This window comes from Pelodiscus sinensis, chromosome 4, assembly GCF_049634645.1.
Source record: "Pelodiscus sinensis isolate JC-2024 chromosome 4, ASM4963464v1, whole genome shotgun sequence".
In the NCBI taxonomy this organism is placed as follows: domain Eukaryota; kingdom Metazoa; phylum Chordata; order Testudines; family Trionychidae; genus Pelodiscus; species Pelodiscus sinensis.
The window spans coordinates 130,916,207-130,929,627 of record NC_134714.1 but is presented as its reverse complement, the minus strand read 5'-3'; the positions used below and the strand labels follow the sequence as shown (position 1 = coordinate 130,929,627).

At 49.2% G+C, this 13,421-nt stretch overlaps 1 long non-coding RNA gene and 1 pseudogene across 1 annotated transcript; one reads left to right on the top strand and one right to left on the bottom strand.

Moving 5' to 3' along the window:
- Positions 1 to 13,421, bottom strand: part of LOC106732928 (integrin alpha-D-like) — a 32,375-nt pseudogene extending 18,954 nt beyond the window's left edge.
- On the top strand, positions 1,936 to 9,332 carry LOC142829385 (uncharacterized). Its single transcript, XR_012903771.1, has 3 exons — positions 1,936 to 2,278; positions 5,633 to 5,727; positions 8,661 to 9,332. It is a non-coding gene; the product is annotated as an uncharacterized LOC142829385 (long non-coding RNA).

The following is a 13,421-nucleotide window of genomic DNA, read 5'->3' as shown; positions in this document are numbered from 1 at the left end:
ATAACCACTAGCTCCCATCCACTGCTTTGGCATTCCCAATAGCAAAGTCCTTTATAAGAGAGGTCAGTGACATTGTCTCCATGTTGTAATTGGGGAAACTGAGGCAGAGAGCATGGCTGTGACTTGCTTAAAGTCACACAGCAACAGAGGCTCAGGGCTGGCCATAGATCCCTGGAGTCCTTGCTCCTGGCTCTGCTCTAACCTACTAGTGCCCACCCACCTCCCAGAGTTAGGGACAGAGCCCAGGGGTCCTGATGCCCAGCTCTCTCCCTCCCCTCAGTACTACTAGTCCCCAGTCCGTCCCACAGCTGGGGAAAGAGCCCAGGAGCGTTGAGACCCTTTATCTAGCTTGCGGGCCCTGTCAGCCCTTTCCCTGTGGAGCCCACACAGGGAGGGCGTGATACCTACACCACTTTCCGGATGGCGCTGGCCGTGTGCGTTGTTCCGTGAATCTTCTCAATTCCTTGGACAAGGACGTTGAGGTCACGATTTCTCCTGTACTCCGTGAAGTTGAAGTGCTCTTTAAATTTATTGGAGTACTGCATGAGTGCGAACTGCAAGGGGAGGCCGGGGAAAGAGAGAAACAGCCCGAGGGGCGAAGGGTTAGAGAAGCTGGAATCAGACTCAGTTAAGGGCTGGGACAGACATTTGGGGGTAGTTGGTTCAGTGGGAATTTCTTTCTGGTTTTGGATGTAAAATCCATTGCTGCTCTGGGGCACTGGGCCAGGGCCAGGGTAAATAGGCAGGTTTCGCCTCTGCCTGTTACCTGCGTGTCGGTGCTACGGAAACTCTTCATGATCTCAGAGAGAAACGTCTTCATCTTTGCAAAGTCCCCGGGTAGGATGCTGCTCGAGCCGTCGATGAGGAGCGCGATGTCTGCGTTGAGTCTGAAGCACTCTGAGGTGACAGGGAAGACGTGTGTCCTGACTCACCACCACAGGGACTGAGAAAACCCCTCGGATAGACCTAGACCAGAGCCATGGGCCCATCCACACGCACCCCGCCATCCACCTTGATCAGACCAATGGCCCCTCTGTTGCAGTGTCATCCCCTCCCTGCAATGAGGGGCACTGACAGAAGAACATGGAGGGAAAAATGCACCCATCTCCAATCGGCCCCTCTAGGCTGGTATCTGACCCCCTATCAGACACAGGGGCCCATCTAGACCCATCTTCCCTCCAGCTCCTCTTGCCTGGGCACCCACCCATACCCCAGGGCGTGAGTACCCCCCACCCACCCTGGTTTAACTCCTCACCTGGCTGGGTGCCTGGGCTGTGCTGCAGTTTCCGGAGGGTCTGGTACAGAAGGAAGCAGGAGTCATTAATTGCCTCCCCCATCTCCTGCCCAGGGCGGGATTAACGCAGGCAGCAGGGCCGACAGCCACCATGGGCCCCTGGGGCAAGGTGTGTGTCTGGGGGTGGGGTGTGGGCTCCACACCCCCAGAGGGGACAGGGCCTCAGGTAGATGGAGCTAACCAGCAGCTGCCAGAGCCCAGACTCCTTAGAATCACCAGGCCCTGGGGCAGTTCCCCTCTTTGCCCCCCGTCCGCCGGCCTGAACACAGGGGCTTTGGGGCTGCAGCCGTGGGTGCAGGTGCCACAGGCAAGGGAAGGCATCGCCTTCCCACAGGTGCCTACGCTCTCCAGCAGGGCTGGGCTGTGGCGTGGCAGCCCCGCCCTCCGACTGGCCTGGAAGGATGCAGCTTCAGGGCTGGGGCTGGGGTTTGGTCGCTGTCACTATGGCAACAACCGAGTTACAACACTTCCTGCTGCGCTAGGTCACAATCAGTGTCACCATGGCAACATCAGACACTTGCCTCCATCCCTCACAAGCGGGGTGGCAGCAGGGGTCCCCCCACACTCACCATGGCAGGAAGCAGAGCCCCCTGGGGCCGGGGGAGGGTGGTGGGGTGGCATGGAGCAGGCTGCTGGGTCGCTCCGGCTCCTGCTGCCACAGTCAGTGCAGGGGGGAGGCAGAGGGACCCTGCTGCTGCCCCACTCCAGGCCTGTCCACTGGATGGTTGAGGCCCCACCGTGAGTTGAGCGGCCACTCTGAGCCACCCACAGACATCACCCAGTAGTCACCTCTGCACCACTGCTCCAGCCACGCTAACACCGCCCAGTTACCACCATCTGTGAGCAGTGGCCTTTGGGGGGACCCGGGTCCCAGCACCCACCTCCCCTGGGCGTGGTACCTACCAGGGGTTGGGGGCCTCGAGCATCTGGAGACAAACCGAGGGACGTGTTCATGGCATCAGCAGGCCCTGAGGGAGGAGAGAGGTGAGCAAATCAACCCCACTCCTGTCCCAGCGTGGAGGATAGGCCAGAGAACGCCTAACACCCAGCTCTGACCACTGGGACACACCACCCCAGCTGGGCCTAGGATCCAGAAGTCCAGGCTCCCCTCCCAATCCTGCACCCTCCACTCTAGACCCCACTCCCCTCCCAGAGCTGGGGACAGAACCCAGGGGTCCTGGCTCCCACCCCCGTCCTATTGCTGCACCCACAGCACAGGGTCCTACTCTGGGTGGGGCTCTCCTGGCAGCACACGGAGCCCGGGTCACATGTGTAGACTTTGCCGGTTACATTCTCATCTCCCATCTGCTGCAGGTCCTCGACGCTCAGCCTTTGGGGGGGAAAACAGGGAGTGTCGGGGATGCCCCATCACACCCAGGGGAGTGGGGCCCAGGTGGGGCAGCCCAGCTAAACAGGCCCCTTAGCATTGGGCTCCAGTCATGTGGGGTCCCATATTCGGCCCTTACCTTCCAGAGCAGGTGCTCCCGAACTGCACTGTGCTCTGTGTGAACCCCACACCTGACACCTGGAAGATGGTGGGTCCCTCCACATCCACACTGCATCCACAGCCGGGGGCCAGCACTGCAGGGGTTAAACAGTCTCGTTAGAGCTTCCCCTGTGGAGGACAGGCGAGTGACTGAGAGCTGGGGGTTGGGATGTGGGGGGCTCAGGGTAGGAGGTTGGGGTGAGTATGAAGGGGAGCAGGAGTCAAGACAAAGCATTGGCTGGGGGAGACTCAGGGACTGCGGTGTAGGGGTGCAGGGGTCGGGGTGGGGTGGGGCTCAAGGCAGGTGATGGGGACATGAAGAGGTGCAGGGGACAGGGCAGGGGGTGCATGTGTGAGGTTAAGGAGTTGGGGGGGGGGGGCTGAAGCGACTTGCTGTTCTCCCTCCAGTCCCTGTCAAGGAGCAAGAGCAAAGTGCCCAGCTCATCTGCCCCCTTCCCTCCCCAGCCAAAGTGAGCCATGCAGCAAATTGGGCACTTTCCCCTCGCTCCCTGACAGTGATGAAGGGGAACAGCCAGTAACATCTTTGAATGAAACTGGAGGGGTGGGGGAGTTTCAGCCCCCTCGGTCTTCCTAAAAGGCTCCTGGTAAGTTGGCTTAGAACTGGGTCAGTCCCAGATGGTTTCACCTGCCTGGCTGCAGGCTGCTCAATGTGACAGCTGGTAGCTGATCCCCAGGGGCCAGGCTGGGAGCACTCACTGCCTCCTTCTGAAGCCAAGCGCCCCAGCCAGCCGGCTCCTTCTAGCCACAGCAGCACACTGGGGTGCACCAGCTCATTTTCACCTCTGGTTCGGTCTCTTTCAACAGTAAGAACATAAGAATGGCCAGACTGGGTCAGACCAACGGTCCATCTAGCCCAGTATCCTGTCTGCAACAGTGGCCAATGCCAGATGCCCCAGAGAGAGGGAACACAACAGGAAATCCTCATGTGATCCCTCCCCTGTCTCCCACCTACAGAGAAACAGAGGCTGGGGACACCATTCCTACCCATCCTGGCTAATAGCCATTGACGGACCTAACCTCCATGAATCCATCTAGCTCTTTTTTGAATCCTGTGACAGTCCTAGTCTTCACCACATCCTCTGGCAAGGAGTTCCACAGATTTACTGTGTGCTGAGTGAAGAAAAACTTCCTTTTGTTTGTTTTAAACTTGCTGCTTATTCATTTTTTTGTGCCCCCTAGTTCTAATATTGCAGAAATAAGTAAATAACTCTTCCTTATTCACTTTTTCTACACCAGTCTTGATTTTATAGACCGTTATCATATCCCCCTCCTTAGTCTCCTCTATTCTAAGCTGAAAAGTCCAAGTCTTTTTAATCTTTCTTCATATGGGACCCGTTCCAAAGGCTTTTGGAACCTTTTCCAATGCCAATATATCTTTTTTGAGATGAGGCAACCACATCTGCATACCGTATTCAAGTTGTGGGCGTACCATGGATTTATGTAGAGGCAATAAGATATTTTCTGTCTTATTCTCTATCCCTTTTTTAATGATTCCTAACATAGTTTGCTTTTTTGACTGCGGCTGTACACTGAATGGATGTTTCCAGAGGACTATCCACAATGACTCCAAGAGCTCTCTCTTGAGTAGTTGTAGTCAAATTAGTCTTCATCATATTGCATTGATTATATTTTCCAATGTGCTTTACTTTACATTTATCAACATTACATTTCATTTGCCATTTTGTTGCCCAATCACTTAGTTTGGTGAGATCTTTTTGGAGTTCTTCACAGTCTGCTTTGGTCTTAACTATCTTGAGCAGTTTGGTATTATCTGCAAATTTTGTCACCTCACTGTTTACCCCTTTCTCTAGATCATTTACAAATAAGTTGAATAGGATGGGTCCCAGGATAGACCGTTGGGGGACCCCACTAGCTACCTCTCTCCACTCGGAAAACTGACCATTTATTCCTACCCTTTATTTCCTGTCTTTTAATCAGTCATCAATCCAGTTATCAACTAGCCGCTGAGTTATGTCAGTTCTGAGGGCTTTGCTTGCTTTGGTGATTCTCTCTCTTCTCTTTGGTTTTATGAGAAGCATTCCCATTCCCGTTTTCCTGCCACAACCAAACCCTGAGCTTCCATTACGTTACGAGAAGAGGAAGCTGCCGACCAAACTTGGGGGGAGTTCTTGATCAAACAACAGACAAACTCTCCAAAATACATTGTAGAATCAATTTAGAAATTTTGTTGTTTTTTATTTGGCAGTACAAACATAACCTAATACAAATATTAAGGGAGTGATTAGCATGACCACAGGATGTAACATTAAATGTGGAAAAGCTGTAAATTGGGAGGCATTTTTTAAAAAGAGTAGACCATTAAACATTAAACATTTAAAAATATACTTGACAATTGTGGACTAGAATGTTTACTTTTTTTTAACAGAGCAGCTTCAGCTGTTCTTCCCTTTGTTATGTCATTAATCATTTGTCTCAGTTGTCTTTGGCTTTCGTCCTCAGTTCCAAAGAAACAATCTTGGCCAGGTGGCTGTAATCCAAACAGTGCAAATTCCTCTCATTCTTATCCCTTTGTATAGCAGCCCCTTTACTGTGTTTCCTGATCTACTGAGTCATTATTTTCCAAAGAATATAACAAAGTGGTTTGATAAAATAGCTTTTGACTGCTTAACCTTATATTCTTGCTTTGCCAAATCATAGGTCATGCACTCAGGTTCAGCCACATAATAGCCACACTAGTCCCCATGGCCTGCAGCACATTGCACAAATATCCAGAGCTAGAGACATTTCTACAAGGGAATCACCACAATCTCAGTACATTGTTCCTGTGGGTGATTGCTCTCACTGGTTAAAAATGTCCATTGTATTTCCAGTGTGAACGTGTTTCACTTCAGCTTCCAGCCACTGGGCCATGTTAGACTTTTCTGTGCTGGACTGAAGAGCCCATCATCAGACATTTGTTCCCCAGGTCAGTATCTACAGTTCAAGATCAGCCCCCTTCACCTTTGCTTGGTTAATCTAAATAGCGATAGATGGAGCGATGGGATTGCATCAGGTGGTTTTCTAATGCTTCGGTCAGTCTCACAGCTGTTCTCTGAGCCCCCTCGAATTTATCAACATCCTTATTGAGCAGTGGGCTGCAGAACTGGCCACAGGAGTCCAGCAGCGGTCGCACCAGATCGAAATGCAGAATAAAATATCATCTCTGCTCCTACCAGAGATTCCCCTGCGTATGCCTCCAAGCACTGGCTGCAGCATTGCACTGGGAGCTCCTTGGCTCATGTCATTCTCAGTCTCTCTACCAAGTCTCTGAATTAGCGCAGGGGGGACGGGGGCTGGTAAGCTTGTGTCATGGGAATCAGAGCTGAGACCCACCAAACTCATGCCACACACACAACACCAGGCAGCCAATCAGTAGCAAAAGCAAGTCCCTAATGCACAGCGTAGCCAACTCCCCTGCTGTAGCACTCCCCTCCCTTCTGCCCTCTCCATCCCTGCAAACCCAGCCCTGTGAAGGAGAGTCCCCTTGGAACTGCCCCCTTTAGACCTGGAAGATGGTAAAGACACCCACCTTCCCCCCCCCCCGGAGCTGCAGGAGGAGCTGAAATGGGGCAAAGTGGGGGTGGGGGGGGGCAGAATCGTGGGGCTGGGTGGTGAGGTCTGGGGGCAAGGGAGCTGAAGATGGGGGAGGAGTTGAAGTGGCCTCCCCAGTCTTCCCTTCATCCTTTTTCAGGCCCCATTTCCTAGTCTGTCCCAACCCATCCCCCTCATCCTCAGCCCCCCCAAAGCCTGCCCCCCAGCCCGGGCCTCACGAAGTGGATGTGTCATTGAAGCAGGCAGAAGTGGCTGTGGTTTTACAGATGGACCGAGCCATTGCAAACAGCATCTCCCCCTCGCACCCGTCGGCAGGTCTGTTCATCAGGATATGCAACACGAGCCACTGAGTAGTCAGGGCCATATGAAGAGGGGGCGCAAAGGGTGCAAACACACCCACTTCATGGTCCCCCAAGGAAGCATGAGGGGAGGAGTCAGCCCATCCTCCCCAGGCAGTTGCCCAGATCCTGCTGACACAGTGTAGGGATAACATATTAATGTATTAAAAATGATTCCTCCAAATGGAAGTGACTCCCCATAATTTGTTCCCCACAACTTAGTGTTTAGATTTATTATTAATTCTTCTTATTATTATTATTATTATTTGTTAAGATTGTTAAATGTTTAGATTTATTATTATTATTGTCCCTTTAGAATATAATGTATTAGGTAATATAACTTAGAACTGTTAAAAATATAATCCTATGTAACCAGAAACAGCCCCCCCCCCTCTGTGCTCCAGGGCATGCTCAAGCTTGTGCAAGGGGCTGCTTGAAATTGACATTGCAGAGATACATTGTAACAATGCATTGTCAAGCCATTAACTCTGCTATGGGAGCCAAGCCCTGTAATTGTCTAAGGGCATTGTTAACTTTACTTAGCAGTCAGAGAATGTTTTAAGCAATACCACCCAGAAACTTTCTGTAACTACAACTTTTATTATTATACAAAATACTGTATGAATGTATGAGAGAGTGCTTGGATGATGAATGAATGGCTCTGAGAGGTGCCAGCCTGAGAATACAGCAACAAAGGGCTGAAGAAGGCGTCAGGTGCCAGTGCAACCAAAAGGTGTCAAGTGGAGAAACTGGAGGTCCACCCGATGAGATCACTGATGAGCACCTGGCAGCCACCCTGGAGACATCAGCATGATATAGCAATTTCCATAGACTGGCATAGGAAAAAATTCCTATAAGAACTGGACTAAAAAACTATGGAATCAGAGTCCAAGGTTCTGCTGCCAGCCTACCAGGAGCTTCAGATGCGCATCTGATCAGGACTTCGCTCCCCACTACCATCACTTGTGTACAGAGTACCTGGCCAGTATTCTGTCACAAGCAACTTCCAGGCTGGTAACTATACACAGAACTTGAATGAATGGATGTATGAATGAATGGTTATATATATATATATAATATACATACAAGTGTATAAGGGTTAAGTAGTGTTAGGAATAAGTAGTTAAACAACGTTGTTTGCTTCTATCTTTTCTTTATTTTTTATTATTATCTTTACAATAAATGTGGCTTTTTGCCTTATCCCCCTCATAAGATCCTGCTTGCTTTTATTTGGTACTACAACAGCACCCGGAACAGCCCCCGTCCTCAGTCCCCCCACCCCTAAAATATCGCAGTCCACATTTACCAAAAAAGCACCCCCCCCCGCCCCGAAAAAAAATTCCTGCATATGGGCCTAGCAGGGCACCTGAAATTAGAGGCACCATTCTCAGGTGCCCTGTGGGTGTTATGCATGGCTAAGGGGCTGCTCTCATTTAGTGTCCCCTGTCTCCTCCCCTCCTCCTTGCACCTGCCAAGGGTCCTGCTGGCGAGAGGGTAGAGAGTTGATGGGCTCTTCTCCGGCCCCATCTGCTCACCCAGAAGCTCATGCCATGGGGTTTCATGGCAGGCTTCGGGGTTTCTGGCTCCTGCGCACTGCAGAGAGCTGGGCTCCCCGGTGGCATGTCTCCGCCTTCCCCCTGCGGGTCCCTGCTTCATATTCACTTCATATTTCTAACCTCACAAACCAGAACGACCCGCACAGATACAGTAGCCAGTCAGGGCATGACAAGCTTTCCAGCGAGCGGCTACTGGTCCTGGTTTGCATCAAGCATATTTGAGTTCTGCATAGTCACTCCTGTTTCCACGGACAATGCAAGGACGCAGCATCACGCCTCTCCCCTGAGCTCACTGCTAGAGGGCTGGACCGTGTCCACGCTCTCCTCCCTTCTCAGAATTTCTGTTTGGCTTTGGTTCCACATCCCCCCAGTATTCCTAAGCCCAGTGATGCCACATTCTTGTCTTTCCAAAGGTCTGGATTCCTCTTCCTTCCAGGACTAGCAGGAGAAGCTAAAGAAAGGAGTGTTGAACTGGAGAAAGCAACTGAAGAAAGTTCTGAACTGGTTAAAAAAAAAAAAGTCTTGGCAAGGCAAATAGAACAGCTGGCTGCTGGAGACAGAGTCAGGAAAGCTGCAGAGAGAGCAAAAGAAGCTGTGGAGAGAATTGCTAGCTCAGAATAGAAATAGAAGACCAGAAGAAACTGTATCCCGTGGAAAGTCCAGGGAATAACAGCATGGGCATGTGTTTTGATTGGAACAGGGCAGATAGGTTTAATCAGGTGAATGTCATAACACAGCCCCAAAACTAGTATGAATGTGACTAACAGGGAGATTTGCGAAGAGGGGTATATGACTCTTAACAACTGTCTGTGTGTAATCAAACACACAGCAGCTTTCCATGCAAGTAACACCTCATTTACAGCAAAAGTTAAGTATGGAACATTTCCAGCCCACTTAATTAGCCTCATTAGCATGGGTACTACTATTGACAGGGTTTTTTCTTTCCTTCCTTTTCTGTTATAAATTCTGGGTTCCTATTATTTTTCAGGCCAGTTTCTAGTTCATCTGAAAAAGGGGGTTTTGCCCATGAGAGCTCATGATACTAGATATATTTTTGCTGTTCCTAAGGTGCCACAGGACTACTTGTTGTTTTCAAATATACCCCAACACTGCCACTTTTCACACAAATGCAGTAACCGTGGGCTCAGGAGAACAATTTTCCTCCCTCTTCTCTGTGACACCCTTTTAGATACTTGAAAACTGCTATCGTGTCCCCTCTCAGTCTTCTCTTTTCTAAACTAAACAAGCTCAGTTCTTTCAGTCTTCCCTCATCTCCTGTTTTCTAGACCTTCCATCATTTTTCTTGCTCATCTCTGGACCTTCTCCAATTTCTCCACATCTTTCTTGAAATGTGGTACCCAGAACTGAACACAATACTCCAATTGAGGCCTAATCAGTGCAGAGAAGAGCAGAAGAATGACATCTCATATCTTGCTCACAACACTCCTGTGAATGCATCCCAGAATCATGTTGGCTTTTTTGCAACAACATCACACTGTTGACTCATATTTAGCTTGTGGTCCACTATGACCCCTAGATCCCTTTCTGCAGTACTCCTTCCTAGGCAGTTGCTTCCCATTTGGTATGTGTGAAATGGATTGTTCTTTCCTAAGTGGAGTCCCTTGCATTTGTCTTTATTGAACTTCATCCTATTAACCCCAGACCATTTTTCCAGTTTGTCCAAATCATTTTTTGAGGAGTAACGTTAGTTCGAAACAAGGGGTTTGATTCGAACTAATGCGGCCTGGAAAGGACTTTCACTTTTGAATCAGCTGGCGATCGGAATAGAGTGCAGCCAAGATTATGCTAATGAAGCGCGGGATATTTACATCCCGGCTTCATTGATTATTTCAATGCCTACATTTGCATCCCTCATTGAAACTAGGGTGCAAGTGTAGACATACCCTCACACTCCCTTCACGGTTACAGCAAACTGCTTGCAAAAATTACCAAGAAGATTATTTTCTTTGGGGCATGTTTGTATTTGCTGCACTGGAGATTGAGCTTCTGGTCTTTGATTTAGTAGGTCTAGTTAAGACATGCCAAATCAAACTCTGAGAGTGACTCCGCTTATCACTGATATTCCTGGTAGTCACGAAGAGTAAGGGAAACATTCTCCTTCCCCTTGCCCCATCCCCTGCAAAAACTACCAATTCAAGATGGATTCCAACATGCTCATATGTATTCATAGGATTAATCACAGTTTAGGTTTGAGCACCAAGCCATTACCGGGCCTTAAGTACCACCAATGGCTTTCACTAGAAGTCGTAAATTAATAAAAGAGGTTTCCATTTAATATTTTTAATTTCACATTTCTATGTGCACAAATGGAATTTTTGCTTTCAGGGGATGTCATGGCTCCTTTGCCACTCTGGAACAATAAATGTAGAGGAGGGAGTCAGCAAATGAACCCCTAAGCCTTATCAACCAGGCTTTGGTATAAAACTTCCCCCCAAAATCTTTAAAAACCCTAGATTTTGGGAATAAAACTTCCACTGCCACCACCCAAGTATTGATGTGAAAAATCAGGGGAAAGATCACTTGGGAAATCTCACCCCTAAAGTACAAACCAGGACACCCTATTAACCAGTACCAGGTTAATAAAAAGAAAAGAGAAAACTTTTATTATCACCACAATATTCCTGTTGCAAACATAATGACTAGATGGAATAATAACAAAATATACTCATGGAGAAACTCCATAGGCCTAGAACTTAAGTTACAAAAAAAAGCCAAAACATTTCTTAAAAAGTGCACAGACATCAGATCCCATACACAAACCATAAAACAATAAAACCTGACGGATTTATCTAAACTTTACCCTACTTATAGAAAGTAAAGAGACATAATGTCTATCCCCCTCAATAGCTGGAGAGAACTGCTCAGGACAAAGGAGGGGGAAAAACCAAAAATTCCTTTGTCCCAGTTTGAAATTCCTACCTACATTCCTATTGGCCATTCCACCTGGCTAGGTAAGGGACATAATTAACCCCTTAGTCCCCAGGCTGCTGGCTAACCCTCATGATCATGACAGAGAATGACAAGTTTTACAATGAAAGGTTACTACCCCTGTTTTGCGTGTTTGAGTTATGCATATTTCTATATGCAAAACCATTTATATAGAAAATATGAGACTGCAGCCTCACAAACCATATTAGACATTTTTGTAAAATGTTTTAAACAGGTTTTAAAACTGGGGGCAGATATGGTTGGCCAGAATTAGAGTAGGTTGAATTTGGTTAAAATGGTTTTAACAAATGGTATGTGGCAGGTAAGCTTCTGTTTGTGTTTCTAAAAGCAATTTGGGCATAGGGGCATCAGTTCTATAATACTACATAGGGCCCCATAAACACTCAGGACAGCTCTGCCAGCCCCACACCCTACTGAACAGACAGCTCCACAGCGAAGGGGAGATGCACCTGTGACAGAGTCTGGGGCTACGTCAAGACTGTAGTACTTTTCTGGGATACTGGAGCTATTCCAGAAAAGCAATGCCATGTCCAAGGAACACGTCCATTTTTTCAGAAAATGTTTCGAAAACGCAGACATTTTCCTTCTACTAGGAAGAAGGGATGTGTCGAAAGAGAAAGGTTTTCCAAAATTTGGTGCCGTGTAAATGCTCCAAATTTCACAAGAGCCTCTTTCGAAAGTCAGTCAGAAAAAGATACTCAATTTGCGCATCACAGATTGTGTTTCTTTTTCTGATTTCACTTTGTAGTGTAGACCTAGCGTGGGGGAACAAAATCCAAGAGTCCGGATTACCAGCCTCCCTCTTGACACGAGGGCTAAGGAGAGAACCCAGGAGTCCGGGTGCACAGGCCCCAGGCTGTAACCCACCAGACCCCACTCCTCTCCCAGAGCCAGCCTAGGACAGGACCCAGGAGTCCTGAGACTCCAGCTGCTCCCATCCCCCTGCCAGAGGGGCACTCGCTGGGCACCTGTGAGGAGGATCCCAGCTCTTCCCAGTGCCTGTGGCTGGCACTTACCTGCGCACAGGTAGAGGAGCAGAGGCAGGGGGTCCATCCTGTGCTAGGCCAGGGGGTATAGATGCTCTCCTAGGACGTGTGGGGTTCCAGGGCACTGACTGGAGAGGAGACACCAGAGCTCAGAGGAAAGAGACGTGTTATCCGAAAAGAGAGGAACACGAAAGAGGGGGTGGACAGGAAGGAATTAGTAATGTTACACAGGGAGGGAGCAGAGTGAAATGGAAAGTAAAATCAACAGCACCGAGAGTCCCCAATTGTCAGACACGTGCATGCAGCTAAATGGAGACAGATGGAATTCAAACAAATAAGAAAGACCAATTATATATACCCTGAGCTTTTGCATGCCCCTCCTTCCAATTCCCACTAGTGATCAGCTAGTCACTGATGGGAAAAATATACCTGACCAGCCCAGGTCTCCTCTGGTGAAGGGGGGAAGGCACTCAGGGTATTTCCAGGTTAGGTTGGGAGGTGTGGGGCTCTGGCTACAGGGGAATAGGTCTTGGGGCTCTGGTTGCAAGGGGTGGGGCAGGAAGAAGGGGAAGAGCCTGGAGCAAGTCTCCCCAAAAAGAGGCTCCACCCACCACCCATGGTCTTACCCCTTTTGCATTGAGTGGTTCCTCGGTATTCAGGCTCCAGTGGGTTTCTCCTGCCTGAAGGTTAATGGCTGCTGGAGGCAGGTGTTTCTGGGTGACTCTCTCCTTTTCCAGGGCACATACAAAGTCCTGGTTCTCGGAACACAGCAGCAATCAAACAGCGGGAGACAGTTTCGTTGCTCATATCCCCACCCGTTTCCAGCCAGCCCTCTCCGCAAAACCTCTCTCGCTGTCTTCTCCGGGCCACGCTTTCCTTGCTAGTGGGGTTAACATTTCTCTGCACGCACACACTCCTCCGCACAAACACACACACGCACTGCTCAATTTCCAACTGGCCTTTCATGGCCTGCACTTTGTGGTACCTCTCTGCTCTGTGTCTCTGGGGTAGCAGTGTTATACGTCCCAAGACTCAGCAGGCTGGTTGCCCAGCAAGGTCAAGCTGTGTCCCTCATGTGACTTTGGAGATGGTAGGCTGGTTAAACAGTACTTTAAGCTGCCACTAATGCACCCCTGGGTTCAGCACCTCTCTATCCCCACTCTCACGCCACAGCCGTTCTGTTGGGAACTCACTAGATGAGTAAACCCCAAGGGACTT